This window comes from Carcharodon carcharias, chromosome 1 (assembly GCF_017639515.1).
Source record: "Carcharodon carcharias isolate sCarCar2 chromosome 1, sCarCar2.pri, whole genome shotgun sequence".
NCBI lineage: Eukaryota > Metazoa > Chordata > Chondrichthyes > Lamniformes > Lamnidae > Carcharodon > Carcharodon carcharias.
Genome location: NC_054467.1, coordinates 53460020 through 53473100, shown reverse-complemented (window position 1 = coordinate 53473100; position 13081 = coordinate 53460020). Strand labels below are relative to the sequence as shown.

General features: G+C 49.8%; 1 protein-coding gene across 1 annotated transcript in view; it reads left to right on the top strand.

The window, feature by feature from the left end:
- The first annotated feature begins 785 nt into the window (after positions 1-785).
- Positions 786-13081, top strand: part of map9 (microtubule-associated protein 9) — a 213032-nt gene continuing 200736 nt past the window's right edge. The window contains exon 1 of the mRNA XM_041193456.1: positions 786-873. The gene's annotated coding sequence lies outside the window, so the exon portion shown is untranslated. The remainder of the gene's footprint in view (positions 874-13081) is intronic.

Genomic DNA, 13081 nt, shown 5'->3' with positions numbered 1-13081 from the left:
TGGGATAGGAAGCTGGGCTGCCAGCAGAGGTGGGCATGGGGTGCTGCTGGCACAATCAGGCAGCTGGTGGAGTCAAGCAGGGGGACACAGCTGGCAGAGTCAGGCAGGGGTTGTGGCCAGCAGAGGTGGGCATGGGGTGGAGTCAGGCAGGGGGTGCTACTGGTAGAGGCAGGCAGGGGGCAGAGTCAGACAGGGCAGAGGCAGGTTGGGGATGCTGCTGGCAGAGGCTGGCATGGGGTGCTGCTGGTGGAGGATGGCACTGGGTGCTGCCGGCAGAGGCAGCCAGGGAGCACTGCTAGCAGATGCAGGCATGGGGTGCTGCTGGAGGAGGTCTTCAGGGGGCACAGTCAGGCAGGGGATGCTACCTGCAGAGTTGGGCAGAGGCGATGCCATTGGAAGTGGACAAGGGGTGCTGCCAGCAGAGGCAGGCAGGGAGCACTGCCAGCGGATGTGGTTATGGGGTGCTGCCGGCTGCAGTGTAACTCTTTCGAGTACAAACACGTTTCCATCTGTTCCTATTCAAATGAAGTTACATTGTTTCATAGTTTGCCATTGTGAGATTTGAACTCTTGATCTTGGGGTTACAAGCCCAGTACCATAACCACTTGGCTATTTAGGCGGTGTAGGCGGGCAAGGAGCGTTGCCGATGGCGGCGGAGACGGTCATGGGGCGTTGCCGGCGGAGGCGGGCAAGGAACGTCGCCGGCGGAGGCGGGCAGGGGGCGCTGTCGGCGGAGGCGGGCAGGAACGCTCTCCCCTGTGTGTTGTTTGTGGTCTCCCGGTTACCAGCAGTCAGTGAAGCCGAGTTTTAGTGGCGGATTTGAGGCGCTGCGAGGGCTGGAAGAAAGGGACAGTTAAGTTTAAGGGATTCGGGGTAAGAATTTCACTGTGTGTAGTAACATGGCAAATATTTTGTTGCGAGAAAATAAATAGATTTTTCAGGAACCAATTAATGATTTTGTTCGAAGCACTCGAGAATAAAGGGTATGTTGGTACTATGTGATCAAACCAGGGGAAAACGCTGGCTCTAAAATGATGTTGGGATGTAGTAAAGCCAGAGGTAAATACTGGCCTTAAGTGTCCTGCCATTGACACTGGCCCAGGGTTGATTTTAGAAACAAATCTTGGACTTGGGTGTGTTCAGTGGCGTGAGTGGACAATATGGCACAATCGGTGTCATGACGGCGTTAAACCAGTTTAATTTGCAATTGTCCGCTCAGCCCGTCCCGTTTCCTGTCATCCGACGTCAGGATCTTCATTGTGATACATCAGCATATCGTAAGGCCAGCCCACCGGAGTCCTCTTCCTCGCTCATCAGTGCCAGGCTTCACAGACAGTACAACATCACTTTTAGGGGGGCTCACGCAGGTCTTTATCTACCAGACCAGGCCATATGTGGATGGCTTTTCAATGGCTTCAGGGTAAAGTCTTGCTTGGAGAAGGGAGAGAAGTGGCCTCAGGCAAGGGAAGAGGCTGCAGGATGAAAGCTGGACTGGGGAAGGAGGGTATCCTAGGGTGTGTGTGGGGGCACATGTTGATCTGTACAAGTGGCTTCAAGATGGTGAGGGCTGATGAGGCAATCTCCAGGGGAGATTAGGCCAAATGGACATGTGAGGGTATATATGTGAGAGAAGTGAGTGGTGATGGCCCTTGAGCTGACAGTGAGCGAGAAGCCAGTGAATGTGTGATGGGCTTGAGTGTGTGAGTTTAGAGTGATGAGATGGTTGCTGTAGCTGCATGGGATCATTAATTTTCTATCTGCATTGGATAGCCAACCTCTTCTGTGCAGCATTGGCACTGATCACCACTGCCATCGCTTACCAAGCTGGAGTGGTAATGTTGCTGCCCCTCTTGCAGCCAGAGCGGGGATAGAGGACATCACAGCGGGCCTTCATGGCATCTGAAAGGCACTTGAGGGCTGCAGTCTTCTTGCCATTCAGGGCCATGTCTTCTTTGCTGCAGCCCTGTGCTGGAAGCACTGAGCGTGGCTGCACTTTAAATGTGGTGCCTGGCGTGATGAAGCGCGAGGTGACGGCGTGGCAGGCAAATCGGACCCACCCACCATGGAGACAGCGTATTTCTCAGGAATGGATAAATAATGTGGTGGGCTTGGGACGATGCGGAGTGAAAACCCACCATCGTGGCTGGCAGGTACTTGCCCACTACTGCACTTAGTGCAAATCTGTAACAATTTCACCCAGTGCTTTTCTTTATCAAGAGAGCTTATTGACTGAACAACACTATCCCCTATTTATCTTTGTCAGAAGTACTTAATTGAATAATGCCCTTCCTCTGTGTCTCCTAACAACATAATTAACATGCCATTAACATAAAGGGGCTGACCAGAGAAGGTGTGGAGGTTTCTTTCGTAACAATATAGCTGAAGAGTAAGTTAGTTATGGGGCTAGAAACGATAGGGTTGATCCCAAGATTACCCATGCAGGGTGCGGATATTTACTAGGGAATGACCTCACCAGACATAAGATATTACCCCCAGAGAGTCTCGAGCAGTCCTCAGAGACTGGAGAAACTGAGGGGAACAAGCAAAGTTCTGCACAGATGCAGAGGGCTGAGGAAGTTTCAAAGATCCCACAGGAGGTGATAGTGGTCCTATCACTGGCATTCCTTCAGCCTCTTTAATCTTTACTGGCCGTTGAGATTATAGAGGCTGAAGGGGTGCTAGTGGAATTAAGAAAGGCCGAGATAGAGCCAGTGGAAAGTAAAGGAGCTGAGATAAAAGTAGCAGAAGTTGAAGGAATGCATCAGTGGTGTGGTTAACAGAACCCTTCTTTCAAGATTTAAATAGGGATGAGCACAGAACCCAGGTTAAGAAGTAGGGAGTGAGGAGCATGCCTCATGTAGTTCAATGCCACAGATGAGTGCAGCAGAGTCTGAACAAATACCTGAAGATATTAAAATCCCAGAGGACATGGGGCAGGTCAGGGGAATAGACACCGTTGAAACACAGAAAAGGAAGAGTGTAGTGTGAGAAAATTTTTTTAAAAAATAAACTCTTGTGAAGGTCACAAGAGGACTGAAGATGCAATCAGAGCAGATTTTCTCACTGAAGATTCTAACAAGTAGATTTTGCAGATTGCAAGCCATTCAAACCTAGCAACCTAAACTTAAAATCTGACAGGAACAAAGTGCAAGAGGAATGAAGGAGCCTTGGTTCATTGCAAGAGCTAAAAGACAATCTAACTACAGCCTGTGAAATCCAACCCCTCAAGGACCCAAGGACCAAACTTGATTGTTTACTTAGTCCAAAATCCACCAAAGGCCACATGTCTGTTGGTATTAAAATGTCCAAAATACTACAAACCAACGGTAATAGAAAAACAAACGTAACTACAATACTTAAAGGTGGGAAGGAAAAATGTAATTGTGGACACACTGCCCAGAATCTAAAATCTGTCCTGAATGTAATTGCGGACACTCTGTCCACATGCAAATATCACAAGTAAACTGTAGATGGTTAATGACCATCACTTTAAGAAATGCATGTGAATGAATGTGTATGATTGATTGCTATTGCATTTTACCTTTTTATTCTTTGTGATGTAGGAAAAACCAAAAAAAAAGGAATTTCATTTTTTTCCCTTATTTGGGGAGATGTGACAGCCAAGGCATACCCGTATAGATAATTGGACAATGGGTTCTGTATATTTTGAAAAAGGAAGCAATATGGAATAATAGACACTGTACTCTCTAAAAATGGTTTCCAAAATGTTAGGTGTCTTCTGCTGGGATTTCTGGACAGACAGCAACAAAATGTCTAGGAAGTTATTTAAAAATGCAAATGGGTTTTCCAGGTGCAAAGTGACTACCCCTTACCATTTCAATGGAAGGAGTTCAAAAGACAATGGCTACCATACTTGCCAGCGCCATGAAGATGGAATGTCCAATAAGATTTTCCAGTGAGCTAATCATAACTGGTATGCTGATGGAATATCAATCATCCCCTCATTGTGTCTCAATCACCTCGGCTCCAACCCGTTATGTGGACAATTGGACACGTGAAAAGCTGGCATCACATGACCAAAACTAACTGGAGGATTTTTTAAAATTCATTTACGGGTTGTGGGCTTCGCTGGCTGGGCCAGCATTTATTGCCCATCCCTAGTTGCCCTTGAGAAGATGATGATGAGCTGCCTTCTTGAATTGCTGCAGTCCATGTGGTGTAGGTACACCCACAGTACTGTTAGGGAGGGAGTTCCAGGATATTGACCCAGCGACATTGAAGGAACGGCGATATATTTCCAAGTCAGGATGGTGAGTGGCTTCGAGGGGAACTTTTAGGTGGTGGTGTTCCCATCTGTCTGCTGCCCTTGTCCTTCTAGATGTTAGTGATCGTGGGTTTGGAAGGTGCTGTCGAAGGAGCCTTGGTGAATTCCTGCAGTACATTTGTAGATGGTACACACTGCTGCTACTGTGTGTTGGTGGTGGAGGAAGTGAATGTTTGTGGAAGGGGTGCTAATCAAGCGGGCTGCTTTGTCCTGGATGGTGTCAAGCTTCTTGAGTGTTGTGGGAGCTGTACTCAGCCAGGCAAGTGGGGAGTATTCATCACACTCCTGACTTGTGCTTTATAGATGGTGGCCAGGCACTAGGGAGTCAGGAGGTGAGTTACTTGTTGCATAATTCCTAGCCTCTGACCTGCTCTTGTAGCCACAGTAATTATGTGGCTAGTCCAGTTCGGTTTCTGATCAATGGTAACCCCCTGGATGTTGATAGTGGGGGATTCAGTGATGCCTATGCCATTGAACATCAAGGGGCGATGGTTGGATTCTCTCTTGTTGGAGATGGTCATTGCCTGGCACTTGTATAGCGCGAATGTTACTTGCCACTTGTCAGCCCAAGCCTGGATATTGTCCAGGTCTTGCTGCATTTGGACATGGCCTTTCTTCAATATCTGAAGAGTCGCGAATGGTGCTGAACATTGTGCAATCATCAGCGAACATCCCCACTTCTGACATTATGATGGAAGGAAGGTCAATGATGAAGCAGCTGAAGATGGTTGGGCCAAGGACACTACCCTGAGGAACGCCTGCAGTGATGTCCTGGATTGGAGATGACAGTCCTCCAACAACCACAACCGTCTTCCTTTGTGCTAAGTATGACTCCAACCAACAGAGAGTTTTCCCCCGATTCCCATTGACTCCAGTTTTGCTAGGGCTCCTTGATGCCACACTCAATCAAATGCTGCCTTGATGTCGAGGGCAGTCACTCTCACCTCACCTCAGGAATTCAGCTCTTTTGTCCATGTTTGAACCAAGGCTGTGATGAAGTCAGGAGCTGAGTGTCCCTGGTGGAACCCAAACTGGGCGTCAGTGAGCAGGTTATTGCTAAGCAAGTGCCGCTTGATAGCACTGTTGATGACCCCTTCCATTACTTTACTGATGATCAAGAGTAGACTGATGGGACAGTACTTGGCTGGGTTGGATTTGTCCTGCTTTTTGTGTACAGGACATACCTGGGTAATTTTCCACATAGCCAGGTGAATGCCAGTGTTGTAGCTGTATTGTAACAGCTTGGCTAGGGGCATGGCAGGTTCTGGAGCACATGTTGTCAGGGTCCATAGCCTTTGCAGTATCCAGGGCCTTCAGCTGTTTCTTGATATCACGTGGAGTGAATCAAATTGGTTGAAGACTGGCATCCGTGATGCTGGGGACCGCCAGAGGAGGCCAAGATGGATCATCCACTCGGCACTTCTGATTGAAGGTTGTCACAAATGCTTCAGCCTTACTTTTTGTACTGATGTGCTGGGCTCCTCCATCATTGAGAATAAGGATAATTGTGGAGCCTCCTCCTCCAGTGAGTTGTTTAATTATCTGTCACCATTCACGACTGGATGGGACAGGACTGTAGAGCTTAGATTTGATCCCTTGGTTGTGAGATCGCTTAGCTCTGTCTATCGCTTGCTGCTTATGCTATTTGGCATGCAAGTAGCCCTGTGTTATTGCTTCGCCAGGTTGACACCTCATTTTTAGGTACGCCTGGTGTTGCTCATGGCCTGCCCTCCTGCACTCTTCATTGAACCAGAGTTGATCTCCTGGCTTGATGATAATGGTAGAGTGGGGGATATGCTGGATCATGAGTTTACAGATTGTGTTCGAGTACAATTCTGCAGCTGCTGATGGCCCATAGCGCCTCATGGATGCCCAGTCTTGAGTTGTTAGATCCGTTCGAAATCTATCCCATTTAGCACGGTGGTAGTGTCACACAACATGATGAATGGTATCCTCAATGTGAAGGTGGGACTTCGTCTCCACAACAACTGGACAATGGCCACTCCTAACGATGCTGTAATGGACAGATGCATCTGTGGCAGGCAGATTTGTTAGGATGAGGTCAAGTGTGTTTTGCCCTCTTGTTGCTTACCTCACCACTTGCTGCAGACCCAGTCTAGCAGCTATGTCCTTTAGGACTTGGCCAGCTCGGCCAATGGTGGTGCTCCCAAGCCGCTCTTGGTGATGGACATTGAAGCCCCCCACGCAGAGTAAATTCTGCGCCCTTGCCATCTTAGTGCTTCCTCCAAGTGGTGTTCAACATGGAGGAGCACTGATTCTTCAGCTGAGAAAGGGCGTTACTTGGTCATCAGCAGGAGGTTTCCTTGCCCATGTTTGACTTGATGCCAGGAGACTTCATTGGGTCCGGAGGCAATATTGAGGGCTCGCAGAGCAACTCCCTCCTGCATCTATACCACTGTGCCATCCCCTCTGCTGGATCTCTCGGTTTGTCCTGCAGGTGGGACAGGACATACCCAGGGATGGTGATGGTGGTGTCTAGGACATAATCTGTAAGGTATGATTCCGTGAGGATGACCATGTCAGGCTGTTGCTTGACTAGTCTGTGAGACAGCTCTCCCAATTTTGGCACTAGCCCAGATGTTAGTAAGGAAGAGTAGGACTTTGCAGCTTCAACAGGGCTGGGATTGCTGTTGTTGTTTCCACTGCCTGAGTCGATGCCAGGTGGTCTGTCCAGTTTCATTCCATTTTTGTGACTTTGTAGTGATTTGTTACAACTGAGTCATTTAAGAGTCAACCACATTGCTGTGGGTCTGGAGTCACATGTAAGCCAGACCAGGTAAGGACGGCAGACTTCCTTCCCTGAAGGATATTCGTGAACCAGATGGGTTTTTACAACAATCGACAATGGTTTCATGGTCATCATTAGACTTTTAATTCCAGACTTTTATTGAATTCAAATTGCACCATCTGTCGTGGCAGGATTCGAACCCAGGTCCCCAGAACATTACCCTGGGTCTCTGGATTACTAGACAACACCACTATGCCACCGCCTCCCCTTGACATCTTATTACTCCACTAGGGAATCTAGCAAAGCAGGCATGGAGAGACCATCACTAGCAAGAAGAAAGGAACTCTGCCTCAAACGGAGAGTCATCTCAGGCAGTGAAGAGAGGGGCTAATTTGTTTTCACTTACAAGATTATGGGCGGAATTGTCCCAGATTTGCACTCCTGCCGGCTGCAATGGCGATTTTTCACTCCGTATCATCACAAGTCTGCCGCATTAATTATGCATTCCCGGTAAACATGCCATTTCAGTGGCGGGTGGGCTCTCGTTACATGCCATCATCTCGCTGTTTCATCAGGCTGGGCACCATATAAAAGTGCAGCTGCGCACACACCTCACAGTGCTTCCAGCCCATGACTGCTGCATGGAAGACATGGCCCTGAAAGGCAAAAAGACTGCAGGCACTAGGTTCAATGAAGCATCCCTCAAGCGTCTTTTGGACGTAGTGCAGGCTCGCCGTGATGTCCTCTCACCCTGCTCTGGCCGCAGGATGGGCAGCAACCTCACTAATCAGCAACCTCACTCATCCGGCTTGGGCGGTGGTGACAGTGGTGGTCAGCACCAACACCCTTCAAAGAGGACAGCCACCCAGTCCTGCAAGAGGATGAATGACCTCCTCTGTTTCACAAGAGCAAGTTACTCTTCTCATCACCCTCAGCTCTCACACTCACAAACCCATCACACATCCACAGGGCCCTCACTCACTGCCAGTTCAAGGGACATCACCATTCACCTTCTTTCACGCAACTTCATTGTCCTCATCACGTCCAATCACAGCCCAAACATGCTGTGCATACTTATCATCTGGCCTGGCAGGTGTCCTGCTTACGCTTCTCTCCATCTCTATTCATACAGGACAAGCTGGCACACAACAAGAGGGAGAGGTTGCGGGTTGGTGGAGGAATGCATGAAATCAGGGTCCTCACAGACTTTGAAAACAGAGCCATCCAGCTGGCCAGCAAGAATCTGGACTGTTCCTGTACTGATGGTGAGGCCAGCAGTGCTCTACCAAGTGAGGATCCAGCAGTGCAACATCCATCAGACAGCCATGCTGTCAGTGATGTGTCCTGTTTCACAGGCCACTGCCATGCACTAATTATTTCTCCTTACTTTCGCAGGCACATCGGCCAAACATCCGATGGAGGCCACGACCCAGGGCCTCCAATTAAGCCCTGAAGAAACCTCATAAGAGGAATCTGATGGCATCTGCCTTGAAGTCCCATCACAAAGCTCACTCACACCCTCCACCAGCGCAGACACGCATCTCGGTGGGACCTAGCTTTAGAATAGCTCAGGGTCACTATCTGGTTAGCACATCGCACTGCCTGATCCACAGCAGGTGGCAGCAGGGACTTCCCAGGTCCCCGGCACTAGGAAGACTGCTGGAGACCAGAAGTTTGCTGAATCCGAGTCAGATGACGAGCCCCCGGACTCGGTCATGTCACAGTTGCTGGAGCTGCAAAGGCAAGCTTAGGAACATCAGGAGGGGATGTCTGCTGCACTCCTCAGATTGCAAGGCATGATGGAGGAGTCCATCCGCCTTCAAGCTGAGGTGATAACGCTGACATTGCAACGCACCGAGGTCGCTGATGCCATAGTTGGCCTCCAACAATGTGTACACATGAGGGGTGCGGGGCAGCCCGATCTCACTCCAGCTACCCCTTCTCAAGGATTGAGCCAGGGGCCCTTGGGCACCCATAGGGAGGAGGATCAGCAGGTGTGTCCCCACCCCGGGGCCATCCATCCAGATGACTCTGGGAGTGTGCGGGCCTATTTGAATCCCCTCTTCCTGTGACCTCGCAGCTCCAGCTCCACAGGCCGAGGAGGGCGCCACTGCCTCACAGCGGGACCCCGGGGCTCTCCAGGTGTCAGCCGCCCAGAGGACACCCACCAAGGTCATCACAGACAGGGCATCATAATCAGCAGGCTGCCTCCACCTACGTTGTGGATGACCAGGGAGCACCAAGACTAGCTGCAGGATTAGGAAAGTTAAGGAGAGTTAACTCTTTTGGAGTCCCCCAAATAAACTAAATTAACAACATTGGGGACAAAATAAACACAGCCCCTAAATTAGGGAACTGTAGGAGACTTCATAAGAGTTAGTTGTACAGCCTGGGTATGGTTGTTAATCACTTGTACATACTGTTCACTATTGTTAATAAACTCCTAAGAATGTCTCCCTGCCTATGGCTCCTTGCTCTGATGAGCAGTGTTCTTGTCACTCAGATGTGAAGCCTTTTTGCACAAGATAAAGGCAGGTGCCTCAGTCCAGGGCCCCTTCCCTGAGCTTTGTGCAGCCTTCAGTCCAAAGTGATGGTCCGGCCTCACATTCCCTGGACACATTACTGATGCCTGCACCTCGATGGTGCTTTTCATTGCTGCCAGAATGTCATGGGCATGTGTCACAGAGTACCATCATTCTCTCTGTGTGCTCTCAGCACCTTTTAAGGTGGGCTGGCTCCCATCTCTTCAGCATCTCTGACCAGTGGCACTGTGCTCCTGAAGAGGTCAAGTGCTGAAGGAGGACAAAGGATCAGATGCTGTTAAAGTTTCATGGCTAAGTCTCTATGCTATGACCCTGACCACAGAGTGCAAGCGAGCTGCCTTCGGACAGACAGGAGTCAGACATTCTCAGAGGCTGTGTGAAGATCTGTGGAGTGCCCTCACTGCATTTCGTCATCATCCTCCTGCAATAGAGCAACTATTAGGGCCTCCACTTCGTCTCCATGACAGGAGCATTATCAAAGAGGGTATGTGCGCTGCTATAAGTCAGACTGGAGCCCAACATTCATAGATGTAATGTGAAGATCTTATGGTGTCTCCTCACTACATATCGTCATCATCCTTCATACATTTAGCAGCTATGAGGGCCTCACGAGTATGCCTGCCTGGTCTGGCCAGTGTGAGGGCCTCAGTCATCACCTTTGAGGACCTCACCACCCTCATCACCGTCGATGTCCTCCTCATCGGAGAAGACCTCCAGCTCCTGCATCTCCTCCCCAGCTAGCTCCTCTTCACGTTGCAGCGCCTGGTTGTAAAGAGTGCAGCAGGCAACAGTGATGTCTGACACCCTCTGGACTATATTCAGGGCTCCACCAGACTGGTCCAGGCACCGGACCTCATTTTCAGCATCCTGATTGTCTGCTGCACCAAGTTGCAAGCTGCAGAATGAGCTTCATTATACCATCACCCTGCTGCAGCCTGAGGCTGCCGCACAGGTGTCATCAGCTAAGTCCTCTGCGGGTAGCCCTTATACCTGAGGAGCCAACCCTACTGCCTCTGTGGACCCTGGAAGACATCAGGCATCTGTGACCGACTGAGAATGTAGGAGTCGTGCACACTCCCTGGAAACCATGTGCAGGCCTGCAGGATATGTTTGTGGTGGTCACACAGCGGCTGCACATTGAGCGAATGGAATCCCTTGCGGTTGACATAGTTGACCGCTTGTTGCCGAGGGAGATTTGAGTGTATTTGATGGCACCCTGCACCTGTGGAAAACCCCAGATCTGGGCAAATCCAATCGTTTTTGCATCCAAGCTCTCCTGGTCCTACGCAAAGTGCACAAAGTTGTGTGCCTTTGCGAAAGTGGCACCCATCATCTCATGGATATATTTGTGGTTGGAGGCTTGTGATATCGCACAGAGGTCACCTGTGGAGCCATGAAAATTGAGCGCTGCATGAGTGGATGCCCTTCATGTCCAGGTAGCACCAAATCCTGCAGGAGCTGGCAGATGTGACCGACCAGCCCCCTAAACATGTGCAGTCTTCAGTGTCACTGCTTCTTGGTCATCTGCAGGAATGAAAGACGGCATCTATAAACCCTGGGTCTAGCTAGGCACTGACCAGTGACGGCTTGCTGTGGCTCTTTGGAGGAATGTGCAGGAGCCCCAGCCGCCTCTTCTTCCGGAGGGTGCTGCTGCTCCCTCTAGACAGCCAGGCACCTCAGTCGCTGTCTTCTCCATCATTTTCACTTACTGTACACCACAAGGCATACAGCTAGTTCACCAGGCTCCATGCTCCTGATGTTGTACTCCTGCAGGATGAAGAAGAGATGGGTTAGCTTGGGTATACTAAGAACCTCTCTTGGTTAAGTCTGAAGGTTCCTTAATGCATCTCGGAGAGTGCTGGCTACCACTTGGATGCCAGAGGTTAGTGCGCTGCATGGTTGCCCAAAACCCCAACCGCCTCCGCCCCACTCACCTCAGCTTTGCCCATTGGACATGCTGTGCTATCAGCCCATGCATTCTAACATGTGCCGCACTGATAGCTTGAACAAATGGGGGAGACTGGTATGATGACATTGCAAGGGGCTGTGAGCACCTCCACCAGTGACTGCTCCATGGCCAGCTTTAGCGAAGAGATTGTACAATGTGCCCAGTCCACTAAGACACTCACTAGTTTTCAGCCTGGTGTCTGAGGGGTGAAAAGCTCTGGAGCACGTGATGACACTTTCATGCCTCTGCATTGCTTGAGTGGGCAAATAAACTAGAGGCCCGAATCCAATCATGTCAATGTATTGCACCTGAACTGCCTCAGCTGCAGAGGAATGGTCACTTTATACAAGGTGTCCTTAACGCTTCTTTGCCCACACCTCCCCTCCATCCTACACGGGCTAGTGCGCTATCTTCAGCTGCAGGGCAGCCTCCCCACTCCTCCCTCCCCCCTCACCCACCCACCCAAGTGGCCTGAACTGCAGGGCAGCCTTTGACAGCCCCGTCCAAAATCGCCTCAACCACAGGCAGCCTTTGACAGCCCCCCACCCCGCCCAGGTCGCTTCAGCCGCAGAGCAGCCATTGCCCCTCAATGCATCTCAAGCTTGAAGTCCAATAGGCGTACCTTGTAAGTATTCCGCAATGTTACTGTGCACTCAATCTCCCATGTTCCACTCAAAGTGCAGCTCACCAAGTGCAGACCTTTTATATGCTGCTGTGAAACACAGTGGCATGCATTCACACTGATGTGGATGGGTGATCCAGCCGGGGTAGGGGAGGGGAATGAGTCCAGTGGGCTAGCCTTATGATATGCTGATGCATTACAATAAGGTTCCTGATATCTGATAGCGGGAAATGCGGCCCACCGTTGGCAGGCTGAGTGGGCAACCGCAAACTGGTTTCACTATGTCGTGAAACCAATTTTTGGCCTTCTCGCCATATTGTCCAGTCACGCCACCAAATACATCCGACACTAGTGGGCATGGGCGATTTTGCCCTATGTTTCTTCGCTACAGAAGCCCGGCCATAATTTCATATGAAAAGCCTAGAAACATCTAACCTCCAATGTTTGCAAATAAATGGGAGAGAGAATCCTTCAGGCCTGCAATGCCTTTCATCTTAAAGGACTGGTTAAGAACACGTGGCGTGTCTCTTCTTACTCTGTTAGCCATCTAAGTGCACGTTTCATCTCTGGAACTCATCTTTTCTTGTGTGTCCGTGTCTTTGAGTGTGTGGGTGTTTCACTATGTTTACATTTCGGCCGTTGTGTAAATAACTGTTTATCCTTTCTTTGGATTTAAACTTGATCTGTTTAGCAGGCATCAGTCCTCCACATGGATTGAGTGATATGGACATCAATTAGATCTTTGACCCGAACAATGGCATAATCCAGGAGGTTCCCATGTTTTGAACGAGCATACCTCCATATTGTTTTGTATTTGCCTTTCCAAATACCCTGCCAAATAGCCAAATATCTTGACAATTTGCCTATAGCGTTGCTTGTCCCCAGACTGCCTTGCTGGATTCCCTTGTAGAGTAATAATGTGTCGACCCCCTCT